Below are 15,523 nucleotides of genomic sequence, written 5' to 3'. Positions count from 1 at the left end.
TTCTTGCCGCCGCAAGGTGGCGTCACTTCGCAGAGTCGTATTCAAGACGTATTCCTGACGTAATCCAGACGTATTCCAGACGTATTCCAGACGCATTCGACTATTATAGATCGATGCTGCCTTCTTAGCTGCCAGAGTAGACTGTCTCTATTGCTGACCCGAATTGGAACACACCTTATAGCATACTTCTTCAAAGGAGCCCGTTTCGGTGTCACTACACAGAATTTGAGTACTTCGTGACGTCATGATACACTGGTTCACTCGATCCCTACGTCCGCTGCGGCTGCAACACACAAGCGCAGCTTGAAGGAACGTGCTCCGCATTCTCGCTTTATGCGCTCTGTATTCTGTGTGCAACACGCGAACAAGGTGCAAGACGGCCGTTTCAGTGGCCTTGTGCACAGCACTCCTTTATTCTCAATTCGACGCCCTCACCGCTAACACGCCTTCGCTCGTCACCGCACCCACCCGCCTTACGCCATCTCCCCTTTAGAAGAACCCCATATATATATATATATATACTGTGGCGAGGAAAGCATATTCCGCCTTGAAGAAGACAAGTCCACTTGTCGAAACGTTGGCTCCTACTTTCACCCTGTTCTTGCTTTGCTCATCGTCTTGAATTTCCATCTCCCGCCTTCCCGCTGTTTTCCCTGTATTCTGTGTGTCTTCTGAATGTTTTGTATGTGTTACGGGCTTTTTGGGCTTCCTTTCTCTTTTTTCTTTTTTGAATAAGCAACGTAGTCATACCCAAGTCACCCCCACCCATACTGCATTTTTTATTAAGCAACGTAGTGATATCCATGTCACCCTTACCCATATTGCTGTACTACGCCGGCAAATTCTGCACTATGTCACCCCATCATGATAATGCCGATGACACGAGATCCGTAATTTAGAGGTCCGAGTTTATAATCAAATTAAAATATCCTGTAAGCGTTTCCGGACTTTCAAACTTATTACGTTTCATTCGTTTACGTGCCAAAACCGTAGGTACAGCTTTTACAATTTCGAAGATACGGTTCAGTACTTGTCTTAGACCTTCTTGGAGAGGAGAGAACGAGGCCAGAGTCCGGCCTTTATCAAGAGCGCCTCTTGTTGAAGCGCCTCATGAAGGCACTATTGGTGAACGCGGGACTCCGGCGAGAACGTCACCAAATTAAACGTTTGCTTTTTGCTTCGCTACGTGGGCTGGCACTTCTTTTTTCAATGCATGTATAATCATAAGAAGCCAACAAACAATGACACCATGGAGGCGATAATATCTGCAGTTCATAATTGAATTAATGAAATGATAAATAAGTGGAAATGAACGTGGATGAACAGAAACAACAGCTAGCCGCAGGTGGGATACGAACCCACGTCATCGCATTACGCTTGCGATGCTCGTACTAATTGAGCTACCACGGCGCAGTTTTCCCATCCACTTTATGGGGTATCTAGTACTGTAGAACTAACCCTGGAAGTGTTAACCAGTGCCACCATTCACAGCCTTTGCGGCGTATCACCCTTCCTCCCGCAGGCGTCAAGAGTACGTGAACATTTTGGATGAATGCAACTGGTCAATAAACCTACACATGCTACCTGAAGGCATCAACGTTGCCGGATTCGAGACCCTTGCTATGTCATGAACGAGAAGAAAGGAAGTCGCAGGGCCGGATATCGTATGATATGACTAATAAAAATTGGACCCCTCGGTGTCCTTTCTTCTTGTTGATTACATAGTGAAAGTCTCGAATCCGGCAGCTTCGATGCCTTACACGTCAACGCTGCCAGAAACGATCCCGTGCTTTCAACCAGAAAGATGACGTACTCCTGACGCCTGCGGCAAAAAGGATGTTCCACATCCGCCGCCAAGGTTTGTTAGTGGTGGCATTGGCTAACACTCCCAAGGCTAGTTCTAGTAGTGACACATAAATATCCATAAGAGGGGGTGCGGAAACTGCGCGGTAGCTTAATTGGTTAGAGCATCGCACGCGTAATGCGAAGACGTGGGATCCTTCCCCACCAGCAGCAAGTAGTTTTTTCATCCCGTTTCATTGCCATTAATTTATCATTTCTTTAATTCAATTAGTGAGTACAAGTAATGTCCCCTTGTTTTCCTTGGTGTCTTTGTTTGTTGGGTTCTCATGATATGATTAATAAACATTGGGCCCCTCGGTTAACCCCCTTTCTTCTCGAACCTGCAGATTCATATTTAAAAACAAAAACTCAAGCTGAGCCATTTGGCCGACCGCGTCAAGTTGCCTTTACGTAGCAATCAAGCAAGCGGCACGCCAGTGGAGTATCCCATAGCTGACGTCGCATGCCAGAGACGCAAGAGGGCGCCACTCGGATATCGTTGCTAATAGAGAAAAGTAACTACTACAGAAGAAAAAAAAACATTCGTCGATGTGTGCGTGTGGAAATTCGAAGTAAATCGATAACGTCAGCGACAGCGAAGCTGCGTGAGTGAGTGATCCCACCCTTAGGAAGTCCCATATAGTTGCTTACTTCGGTCTAGCCGGCATCACGAGATTTTCCAAACGTCTTTCACTATATCCGCTGAGATTCATTCGCTTTACGCGACCCTTTTCAAACACTTAGTTATATCCGAGCTTACTCAATACTCCTATACTAAGCGTTACATCCGACGCATAGAGTACCTTGCCCAGGCTCTATGCTAACGCCGGCGTTCGGACGCGTTCGTTCTCACTGGCAACACTGGTCTTAATCTCGCTGCACTATAGATTCCCCTAAGGCTAAGTAAATGGAACACATTCCGTAAAGGCGTTCCATTTACTCATCGGAACATCTGTAGCACGTGCGTCCGTGACCATCGCCTCTTCCTCCTGTCGACCTTCTTGCCACTTGTTAATGTACGTAACTTTAATATTATCACGTGTACATTGTTTTGCTCATTGACCGCGACCCAATCGGCAACGGCTCGACCGATAAGAAGACTCATTGTTTTTCACAGTGCTTGCTTGTTCACCGTCGCTACAACGTGACGATATTGTCTCGCGTAAGTTTCACTAAGTAAGTAGAACATCGCAACCTCGTTCAGCGTAGGTTTCCGTAGCAAAGTGGAACACATTCACAAAACTGTTCAATTTGTTTAGTACAGCTTTTACGGAACAAAATTAAGAGTGCGTATATTGTTTGTTCATGAAAAAAAGAAAGACTTACCTATTGAAGTCTTCGTTCATGCCGAAATATCAACCCTATAGTCCCGACCGCTTTCGAACAGTCAGTCCAACACTTCCGAGACAGTTTCACAAGAACAAGCAGCGGCAACCGAGTTATGGTCGGAGCACAAACTTTCGCGCCTCCTCTACAAAGGTCGCATCTTTTCGAGGAAGCCGGAGATGGGGGGTTTACGACGAAATACCCAAGCGGTAGCGTTCGCGCGTTTTGCGGACCATGCTTTCTCTTTCGTTGTTTCTTTTCCTGCTTTCCGAACGAAACTTTGTTTGTACACCTATACGGTGCGAGGTTCCAAACCCACCGGTCTCCCTCCAGTCCCACGAGAGCGCTCAAGGCCAAGGTCTTCCCGCCAACTGATGTTCTTCTCGCGGAGCCGCGGACGGGACGTCGGGAGTTTGGGGAGCCAGAAAGGAGGTCGTGGCGTGTGCGGAGGCAACAGCACGGAGGAGAAGGAAAGAGGGCGAGGAGGAGCCCGCTCCGCGGGAGTACGGCTTGTGGGCCAATCGACTGGGATTCGGGTCGGCGGGGGCTCCCTCTTTGGGACAGTAGGGAAGCAGGTCTTTCCTGCAGGCAACGCGCTCCCCCGCTATCCCGCGAGCTCGAGCGCTCGGGTCCTTTCGACGCGGACACTTTAGCAGTTCGGCGGCGCTCGTCCTGTAGGGCGATTCATTCAGCCGCTGAATAATTGCCTAATTATTTAGTTAATTGATTGGTGTAGCTTAACCTACCAAAAGCGACACGCGAGCTGTCAGAGAAGTCGTAATGCAGGCATGCGCACGATTGATTACGTCGAGTGTTTATTTTTCCACGGCAATGCATGGACCACAAGAGACATGTCGGGGAGGTTTCTGTGTTGATTGATTGATTGGATTCGGTCGGTCGGTCGGTCGGTCGGTCGGTCGGTCGGTCGGTCGGTCGGTCGGTCGGTCGGTCGGTCGGTCGGTCGGTCGGTCGGTCGGTCGGTCGGTCGGTCGGTCGGTCGGTCGGTCGGTCGGTCGGTCGGTCGGTCGGTCGGTCGGTCGGTCGGTCGGTCGGTCGGTCGGTCGGTCGGTCGGTCGGTCGGTCGGTCGGTCGGTCGGTCGGTCGGTCGGTCGGTCGGTCGGTCGGTCGGTCGGTCGGTCGGTCGGTCGGTCGGTCGGTCGGTCGGTCGGTCGGTCGGTCGGTCGGTCGGTCGGTCGGTCGGTCGGTCGGTCGGTCGGTCGGTCGGTCGGTCGGTCGGTCGGTCGGTCGGTCGGTCGGTCGGTCGGTCGGTCGGTCGGTCGGTCGGTCGGTCGGTCGGTCGGTCGGTCGGTCCGGTCGGTCGGTCCGGTCGGTCGGTCGGTCGGTCGGTCGGTCGGTCGGTCGGTCGGTCGGTCGGTCGGTCGGTCGGTCGGTTGGTTGGTTGGTTGGTTGGTTGGTTGGTTGGTTGGTTGAGAGAGAGAGAGATCGTAGCAGAGAGCTAAGTAGGCGAGGCGACTACGGCGACTTGACGACTGCGGGTTGACAGAGCTGGAATAGCGACGACGTCAGAACGACCACGACGGGATCACGGCGATGGCATGAGCAGGAATGCATGGTGACAACAAAATGGCGAAGACGGCGCTATGGCAACGGGCTGGCGACGATGCACGATTACAACGGCATAACAAGGACGGCACGATAACAATATAACGACAACGAAATAGTGACCATTTAATGTTAATATCACGGCCGCAGGCTAACCGCTAAGCGACAAAACAGTGACATCAGAGTGAGCCCGTGGGAACGACGACGGTGCCAGGGCAACGAAGGAATGATCACATTGGAATTAAGGCCATGAAATGACGACGACAACGTAACAACTACGACGCCTTAATAACAACGATGGCATGACAACGAAGGCGTGTTTGTGTTGGAGCTAACGCCTGCTTTCATGTACATAAATCAGCCGCTGCGCGACGCCGCTCTCCACCTCGGCTTGCACTATATCCAGTGCCAGTTCGCACTATATCCGGTAGTGGCTAATCGCGTAAAGAAAGCAACGAGCACCAGAAAGGCGATGGTTTAAAACACGACTCACAACACACAACTTACTGCAGTTTTGTCCGATTGGGTCTATTTCTCGTAAGAAATGCTTGCATCCTGAACAAATGTGTGGTCGAAAAACTAGTGGTAAGCAAGTTGTGCAAACGAACTCCTACCCAAATCCAGCGTCCCTTAATAGCATATATCCCGAGATTTATCCGAATTGTTGTTGCGTGGCCTGTGGTGAGGTAGCTACGTTGCCTCATATGCTCTGCGAGTGCGGGTCGCTGGGGCCGAAGTTCACCAAGGAAGAGCGGGACGCGCTCCTGCGAAGTCCCGTCTTTGAGGACCAAATCCTGCCCGTCCAGCGCGCCTGCGATCGGGCCGGCAGACTAGATCTGTCAGTCCTGTCGTGGGATTAGCCGGGTGCGCGTTCTATCGCGCTTTGCTGGACCAAATAAAAGTTTATTCACTCACTCACTCACTCAAGTCGTGATGAGCCATGCCAATAAACGTTTTCTCTCTATATCTCGCTTCATCTCTCTCTCCGGACAAATGCACTACATGCAGCTGCAGACATTTATGGCGTTAAGACACTCCGATGTTTACTTCACGATGGCTTTCTGCACAAGGTCTATACCAAAGGTAAACAGCTATAAATAACTACCGCAGGTGGCGAATGATGCCGTGTCTTCGGAGAGCATCGCACGCGTAATGCTACGACGAGGGATCGTTTCCCATCCGCGCAAGTTGCTGTTTTTCACTATCATTGCCATTAATTTATTGTTTCTTTAACCCACTAGTAAGTACAAGTAATTTCCCCTATGGTGTCCTTGGCGTCTTTGTTGTTTCCTTTAATTCCTCAAAAGTGAAATTTTTTAGAAAACCAAGAAGTTTACAAGTCGGTCGTAAAGCGCTTTATCACATTTAATTAAAATGCTCTTATTGAGAGAACTATATTTCACGAAAATGACGTCTTGTATATAGCCCTGAAGTATACCACTAAATTGTGAGTAGGAAATTTTTCAAAGCCCTCCTAAGAGAGAGAGAGAGAGCTATCTCTCTATCTCTCGGCAAGTCAACCGTAGCTTTCACTGGCTAATAGGCCACGTTGGCATGTGACTCCACTAAACCCGATGTGCCGTGAAATGCGAGCTTCTACTGCTGCAGGAAACCTGGCGATATCCATCAGACCCGTGGACTGCACTCACGGGCAAGTCTGTAGCGTTTAGGTAAAAACGTTCCTTGGTTCAGCAGAGCTCCTTTGAGACGATGAGCTTCATTCAAGTACGTACCGAGGATCGACCGCCAAAAAAAAAAATCCACGGTTCCTTAAAAATGATGTGGCGGTTCTTGTTCGCCGGTTATAGGTTGACCTTGGTGAAACTAGGAAGCGTAAAATAATGGGAAGAGACGCGTTGACGAAGAAGTTATACGCTTGGCATTTGTCGCTACCTCGCATTCTTCTCTGACAGACGTTTAACGGTTTAAGTCAATCCAAGTGACGAACCGAGACGAAAAGTAGTACACACTATTTGCACACTGAATGCAAGTACTTTGTCTCCACCATAGCAAAAACATTGTTGGGCGTTAAGTCAGCTTGCAGGCGGCTTTGGTGTTTTTTACGGTTGACATCTTCGTTGTCACACAGACGCAAGCTGCACTGACCATGCTGGCGTAGAGACCTTGGCTCGGGCCACCTTGATGAACTTGTTTATAAAGCACGGGTGAAGAAATGAAGGGCACGTAACAGCAGAAAAATGAACAAAGAAAGAACCACCCTTTTAAGAACTCGTCGCCAACCTAAGTTTCCTGCCGCGTCGTACGTGTTGGAGACTTCGAAGGCGGAAGACCGTGACGGGGAACGGAGGCCTGCGGCTGGCCGTGAGGAAATCGCCTCGGCGCAGCGCTTTCCACGTGCAAGTTTTCCACGGGTGGCGTTAGCCGAGGCCGTTTTCGCGCTGGTCTTCATCGCAGTCGAACGACATCGTGGCAGGTTACTTTCGGGTCCTGGTTCAAAACACTGCTGGTGACGGTTCCGAGCCGTCGTTCTCGAGGTAATGTTCCCGAGTTCCGAGGTATTCGTTGTGCAGGTGGCTTTCATCGCGTTGACCGCCCGCGCTTCTGCAACGATGGCCCCGCGTCGTGCACAGTTAGGCTTTCTGAAGCCAGTCTGTTTGTACTTCCAAGTCGTTGCGGCATGTACCTGTGGTTTGCCACGACTCTCGCAAAGGTCCAGCTCTACAGCGGACCTGGGAACGCCGACCTGCAGGCGAGCAGTCTTGGGCTTGGGCAGCTCCTCATGGCTGCCGACGTCACCAGTGGATGGATCACCCTCTGCCGTGCTTTTCCTCTTGCGATTCTCCCTTATTTCTCGCACGCCGTGACGAACGACCTCCTGGACAGCGGATGGATCCGTCGTCGTCTTGGAAGGAGGCAGTAGTACCTCGATCTCATTTTCTTGCGCTACGGCGTCGACGGCTGGTCGTTTGTCCTTCGTGGCGACCAAATGTCTTCTGACGGCCGGCTTTCTCTCCGACTCGGTCCCCGTGGCAGCGGGCTTGACCGTCGTGCTGGATACCGTTTCCGGGTACCCTGACCTGGGTAGCGCTTCGAAGCAGTTGAGGTGGCGCTTCGTCGTCGCTCCATCTGCTGCCGACGCCGTGATGACGATTTGGTGCTGCTTTCGTGCGGAGTCGTAGAATCTCCGATGCTCTCCCAGGAACGTTTCGTAGTCACCCAGAGGCGGGAGAGCCCCGCCGCAGCAACGGCTGGGCGGTCGGAAAGGTGGCCTGCTGTTCGCAGGCACCTTTCCTTCCTCCTGGTTCTCAGCGCGCTGACGAGGTGTGCAGCGATCCATTCTCCGAGCAGCCGTTCATTGCAGGCACCACGCGTCACTGGCGCATGCGCTGACGGCCGGTTCTTCCTTTTTTTTTCTTCTTCTTCTTCGGAACCGTGTAAAAGTATGGCACGCACCGACAGCAGAGGTTCGGCCATGGAGAAATGCAAATCGTCTTATGCCATTTTTGGGCTGATAAAAAAACAAAGAATGGTGAAATGTCGACGTTGGACAGCGATTCATTTCCAAACAGGCTTGATTTAACAACACAATTCGTACTATGGCCAACAGTGCCTCGTACAGAGCCTTTTTTCTTCTTTCAAAAACCGCCCTGCAGCAGCTTTGCGCCCCGTGTATATTGACGAGTATTGCTAGAAGGAACTCTAGCGTTATGGTGTCTACGGCATCTGCAGTCATGGTGGTTCGGCCAGTATGGGAATGATGGTAAACGGTAGCTATTACGTGATGACGATCATCATGATGATAATGGCGTTTTATGACACGACACGTGCCCACAATGGGGGCAAGCGGGGGGGCACGGACCAATGAATCGCGTGGTTGTACATCGAGTTAATAATGGATCTGCCTTAAATTTGTCACTCGTAAAACGGTTGTATGACTTTGGAAATCGATCATAATAGGCAAAGTGTTGCGCTGTAAACGCAACAATTAGCAACGATTATGCATGCGTGCGTCACCTCCATGTGCTTAGAAAAAAAACGCCATTGCTTCGAAATTTAAGTCAAGGAATGGCGATAAAACGCAGTATATAAAGCCACGAGAACCTCCGGAGCCGCAATCACGAAGATCAGGCAAATCCATAATCTAATTAACAGCCTCTCTCGGTTGTTGTTGTTGTTGTTGTTGTTGTCGTTGTCGTCGTCGTCGTCGTCGTTGTTGCTGTTTGTAAAATTTTACTCGGCTCTTTTTACATAGGTGTTCGGCGGCTGCCTGCCGCGATCTTCATCCTTGATGCTTCCGTTCCCAGCTGGGCTCAACAGGGCTCGGTTCCATTAGGCTGTAGGCTCCATTGGCCTTAGCCGCCTCGCGAGTGTTAGCTAAACGATCGCAGTGCCAGATTTTCCTCTGGTAATTTTTGTAAGAAAGCCCTCGGGTTTTCACATCAGCGCGAAAACAGGCGCGACTTGACGCTCTCGAAAGCTGCCTCCTTTCGCATCGGCCTGCTCCTTGAATATCGCCTGTCTATAAAATCGCGCAGCGCTCGTTTCCGGTTCACGCATAGGTGGCGCTGCTGTCGCCAAGCGCGTTTCGTTTTCCTGGCATCGTGCTGTAAAACGCTGTCGCAAACGCTGTGCGAGAACTACGCGATGCCCGTCAACTGCGCTTAGAATCGTAGGGCTGCGAATAGAAACCTAAATATAGATAAATAATGAAATTAAAAATTCGCGCCACGAAGACAGGCCAACGTCATGACGTTCAAGTGCTGTTCTCCGCTCCACAAAAACTAAAATGCGTGTACCGAAGGGTGCACTCGGGATCCGAAGAAAGAATAAGTGCTACAGTCCGTCAGACCGAGCATGTGACACGTGAACAATCACGTGGAATGCGCTAGTAGCGTGTTTACCGCTTCCCACTAACCTGCGGGAAAGTGTATATTGGGTAGACCGGACGCTGTCTTAACGACAGGTTACGGGAGCACAAATACACGTGCCAGCTTCTGACAGCGCAACATGGCTGCGCATTGCAAACTTTGCAAATGCTCCCCGCAACTAGATAGCACCAAAGCAATTGGCACGGCCAAAACGAAAACAGAACGAGAAATATGGGATGCCCTTGGCGATAGCAAAAGAAAAACAGAAGTGCGTAAGCACTCCGTCCATCGTGCTCATCGAAGCTTATGTGGAGTTCGCCAGGGCCAACGGGTGCAGGTGAACGCCACTGGTCCGGCCCACCGCATAATCACATCTCATCACCTAGTCATATTTTACATTTCACCCCATTCTTCCCCCCCCCCCTCTATCAACGTGTATATATATATATATATATATATATATATATATATATATATATATATATGTTAAACAAATTGTTTGTTTGCGCCAAGCTGGAAACTAGTTTTATTTTCCAGCCGGCGTTCTATATTGGAGTTCTTTGGCCCAAATTTCATACACCTCAGGTTGCCTTCCTACACAACCTGATTGAACCTTTCGATGTATGTATACGCGTCAATGAAATACCATTTATTGGCGGTATGCGAGAATCGCTAAAGCTTTTTATTATTATTATTATTATTATTATTATTATTATTATTATTATTATTATTATACCTATCCACGTAAGGCTAAAAAGCTCTCCTAAAGTATTTTAAATGGGATATTACAGGACGGTTTAGTGGGTCTAGCGATATATGCTATCAGTACCACAGGTTCGTCAAAATTTGAAGAAAAGTCTGGTATTGGCATCTTCCCCACTACTCTTGACTGGGCTTTCTCTCTCAGAATTTCTCAAGCCACACTAGAACTTATGGCTGAATTCGTAGCGGTAATATTAGCCCAAAAATTAAGTTCACCTACCTCATCGGCTGTCGTAATAATAGATTCATTATCCTCACGCTCATCAATAACTGCCAAGAGTGATTCTCGCATTTCCTATACATTCCATGCATTCTCTAGCGCCTTGTCCTTTAAAATTAATAAGACAAGCCTAGGTACCTGGACATCACAGATTATTTATGAATGAAATGCCAGAGAGCCTAGCGAGAGCAGGCCTCAATGGCCCAATTCGCTCTGTACTTGCAGCGTAAACATCGTTACTGTAGCTAGATCCAGGTCATATGCTATGGTGCTTGACTTTTCAAACGACGCAATAACTAATTTTGCAGAGCATAGACATCTACTGTTCCCTTTGCACAGAAGTGTTTTTAACTGCTAAAATTAGGCAACTTTCACTCGATTACGCTGTCAAATACCTTCCTTAAACGTTTATCAACACGGGGCTGGTCTCGCTTCTTCCCCGCTGTGTCCATTCTGTGGTCAAAATGGCACAATTGATATTTTTTTCTTATTCTGTTGCCAATTTACAAATGCAAGCAATAACCGCTTTAGAAACGACATTTAGAAACATTGGGTTGAATTTTGCAATTCCTGAACTTCCGTCTCTCGGATCCTTCTCTTTCGGTTAATGTTGCAAGTATGCTTGTTCAGGCGTTAAAGAGTTTACAATAATTTCAAAGAGGCTTTTCAGTGAAATTTCCATTCATTCTGTTGTTTTCTATTCCACCGATTCCAGATAATTATTTCAGTTGTTTTCTTGGAATTACTAATCAACTTCCAATTCCATCCGAATCTCAGAGAATCCCCAACAGGGTATTTGCCATTAACAGAAGGCAAACAAACAAACAAACAAACAAACATTAGAGTAAATATTTTTTTAAAAAGTGGTTGTCACCAAATCACTCATGTACATAAGATCCTCTGATTGCTTCCTTTATCTATTTTTTTTCTGTGGAATAACCCGGTACATGCAGCAGTGGCCTTGCAATCGCGCTGGAGAACGTCGGTCGTCATCGACTGGAGGCAGACTTGAACGCATTTTTGCAAGAAAAAGAAGAACAAGAAAAGAGACATTCGCCTCTGTAGCACGTTGCCCTCTTCAGTATTTCTGCAGTGCGACATAAAATTTTATTGCGCGGCAAGTGTAGGAGTGCAGCACGGATTAGGACAGTGTACACCCTGGTGCAGAAGTTGTGCCACGCGATTGCAGTTCGGCGTGCGCTTTAAGACCAGACGAACTGAGCGCCGGGAATATGGAAGCAGACGACAAAGCTATTTTTGGCCGGGAGCTAGATGCATGCACGATTAACCATTCGAGTTTGGGTCAGCGAGCAGCGACATTTTGAGCTTGAGAGAAAAAGAAAGCGTAAGGTTTTTTTTTCTTTTTTTTTTTACGGTAAGCTACAGAGGGAGAAACTGCCGATGCCATTGTTGTACACACAGGAATGCCGTTCTGTGGTGGCGCCGGATCGGAGTCTTTTTCAGATAGCGAAGTTTGGGCGTCTCGGTATGTCCTTACCAAACGCAAGTATGCAGAGAAGAAGACAAAATAGCCGAGACAGAGTGCTAGTGACTTCCGATACCATTTGGTTTCTGCGGTTGACAAGCGAAGCTATTGGAGCTGAGATTCAAGACTTAGGTCAGATTGTGTGAGCACCCTTCCTCTGTGCTTTTGAGTGACAGACAGGTTGAATTTCCTATAATATGGTGCAAGCCCGCATGCAACGGGCTGGTATGTTTCCGGCAATATGAAGCGTTTCGCCGATAACTGCTGCCAGGAATGAAATGCTGTTGAGAGGTAGCGCTCAGTTTTGACTTTTCTGCCTTCTTCTCCTCGTACCTGCACTTGGAGCACCGTCTAAGTAACATGAATGCATTTCTTCTGTACAGCAGTGTTCCGTCCATAAGAATCGTTCATTCTTTACTAAAACATCGTGTAAAATGCGAAGTTTTCTGCATTGCATGTAAAACCTTTTATGATTTGTTCTTTGGCTAAGCCATAAGAATTTGCGCTTGGTAGTGCAATTGTCTCAAGCTTGGACAGTACCGGCAACCGCTGTAGTTGGTGTGAAAAAACATGAAAATTTAACGCGCTGTTGGAATGTAAACGATGTGAATCTTCTTTGAGTTAGCGACGTGGCAACAGTAACGGATAATACGACGAACAGTCTTGTCGCGTGTGTCTGTTCGCAGTCTGCGTCACGAATACGATGTACGATGCTTGTCGCGGGAACAATGTTGATGAGATATCTATGTGCAGATGCCTGGGACACACATCTGAATAAATTTACGGATCCATAACGCTTTGTCAGAGGGGAACATGCATTCTGGAGCAATGAACAAGAATAGACCCGTCTTGTTCAACATACAACGTTGGCATTGCGTACGTAAGTACAACTACGTATGTGCCCGTTCTTGGCCCATCCCCCCAGAATAGATGTACCAGTGTGACACAAGGGATGTGAAGGCTTAAATGTAGTTCAATACGTGGCATACGTTTCTGTGCACACACACCTCGTCAACATTGTTCCCGCGACAGACATCATACATTGCATCCGCACTACATCGACAGATAACAGCTACAGGAGGCAAGTATTGAAATTAAAATAAACTTCCGCGATTTTACGTTCCAAAACCACAATATGATCACGAGGCGCGCCGTAGTGGGGGACTCCGGATTCATTTTCACTACCAGGAATTATGTGACGTGAATACACTGCAAGGTGCATGGACGTTTTCAGAGCGATTGCTCTGCTACTCCAGGTACAAAGCCAGAAAGCCCCTGGTTCCGTGAATCTGACGTTCAGGCTCAGCCAAGGTCAAACTGGTACTCAGCCTGCCTAATGCGTTGTGGAGTGCAAACGAACAGCGGCTCAAGGTCGTTCTTTCCTGCCGCCACCGCAAGAGGCGCTGGCTGCGTCCAAGTTCACCGCCTTGGTGGCGCAACCCACCGCACCGTTCTAAAGGGGACGCTCATAACATCGACCTATCCATTCACTGCGCGTTCGCGCCGAGAAGGTCTGCGTGTTGTGGTTCAATTGTAGATGCGGTAGTCGCTGCTACAACAAACAGTGAAATCTCTGCAAACCAACGGTCTCGTCCTTTGCCGAAGCAAGCAAAACCGAGCTATCGCTCGACAAACTTGGTTTAACGGCGTTCAACCGCGGCAACTTTTTTTTTTGCATTTCACCGCCATCGACATGCGGCCACTGCGGCCGGGATTCGAACCCGCGCCCTCGGGCTTAGCAGTGCAACGCCACTGTATACGCAACTACGGCGAGTAGGTGGCGAGTGTACACCCTTGTCATGCGCTATACTCCAACTACATCGCTAACTCGGGCCATAAAATGCGATCTTGCTGCAAAATTTGGGCGCGATATTCTTTTTCTGCGATTTTAAGGGAAGAACGTACGGCTCCATGTTGAATTTTGATTGAGATCAGCGCAGCAAGCAGAAATGGACCAAACACATGCGCTGTGCTTTCAACGGATCGTTAAAGAGCGCGTGAAAACGTGCTACTCACGTGATTACCCTGTTTCACTCTCGATTCTGAGTGAAATCGAAGTGTAAGATAGTTCGTAGATCACTGTATAAATTGTGCGCCCATGTGTACCGCGTATCAGTCGGGCGTGCAGGACATGTATTTTTTGTGCGGAAGAACGCGTTTCTAGGCTATGTGCGATATGTGACAATAAATAAGAACAATCTCCCGTCAAACGCACGTACGCGAGAGGAATATCCACGCGTATGCTTACTGTGCCATTCCCGTGTACGTGTGTATTTGTTTTGTCTATTTGGTTCAAGAATCTGCTTATTTACCACGTTCATAAATTCTTAGTTCAAAGTGCTTTATTGCATGTCAGTCACGTTCTCGATGCCCGCGCACAATCTTGCCCCACGGCGATAGGCTAATACTAGGACCCCACTTACAAACAACTACAGTTCAACAACTGACACTATAAGATTTCAGCAAAGCCAGATATTGCAATTAATTATAATTATGGGGCTTTACGTGCCAAAACCACGACCTCATTATGACGCACGCCGTAGTGGGAGACTCCGGAGACTTGGACCACCTGGGGTTCTTTAACGTGCAGCGAAATGTAAGTACACGGGCGTTTTCGCATTTATTGCAATTAAATGCAAGGAAACGAAATAACATACCGCGCATTATGAGTAACAAAGAAAAAAAAAAGAAAATTAGAACATAGCTAACAGACGTCGAGGTTCTCCAAACCTTAAACTTATTAATGGACTATCACTTGACAATAAAAAAATGCAGATCATACATGATCAAAAATTGTTGCATAGGCATTAACAACAAAATTATCATCTCTATCATTTTCTCTAATGCGTCGATAACAATAAAAAATAATCAAAACAAATTTTCAATTTTGTGTGTGCGTGTGTGTGTGTGCGCGCGCGTGCGTGCGTGCGTGCGTGTGTGCTCTTCTAAACCCTCCCAACCCCTCTCTACCAGTACCACGTGACCAACTTCGCACGCTTCACAGACGCACTCTTTTTTTCCACTTTCACACTTCTAATTCCCACGCATTAAAAAAACGACGACATCGTGACAAGTAAAGACGGCGGCCCATGGGAGAGAGCGTATCTGGATTCGATTGGCTGACAAGCGTCGGCTGCTTACTTCACTGCACAGCATGCCATTGGAGAGGGAGAGAGAGGATAGATTCTTAGTCTTAGGCGCCACTGCGACTGCAGGAAACAGACTGGCAAGAGGAAAGAAAGTAGAGGTCCTCAAAATCTCGGTACAGTGCTTTGTACGGCCTTCGGTTGCTGTGACGTATACGTGGAGTAACAAATTGTGTAACTGCGCGCGTACCCGATGCCAAAACACAATCTGATGGGCCACACGAGGTGCTATAGCCTTGAACGGGAAGTGCTTCGGCCAAGAGAAAAATGAAACTCCGTTTGCCGGTACTGGGAACTCCCCACTTTCGTCGCTTGTTGCAGTAATGGTCTCTTTTTTTTTATCCGTTTC

Source organism: Dermacentor andersoni, chromosome 10 (genome assembly GCF_023375885.2).
Source record: "Dermacentor andersoni chromosome 10, qqDerAnde1_hic_scaffold, whole genome shotgun sequence".
NCBI classification, from domain to species: Eukaryota; Metazoa; Arthropoda; class Arachnida; order Ixodida; family Ixodidae; genus Dermacentor; species Dermacentor andersoni.
This window is presented reverse-complemented; position numbering follows the sequence as displayed.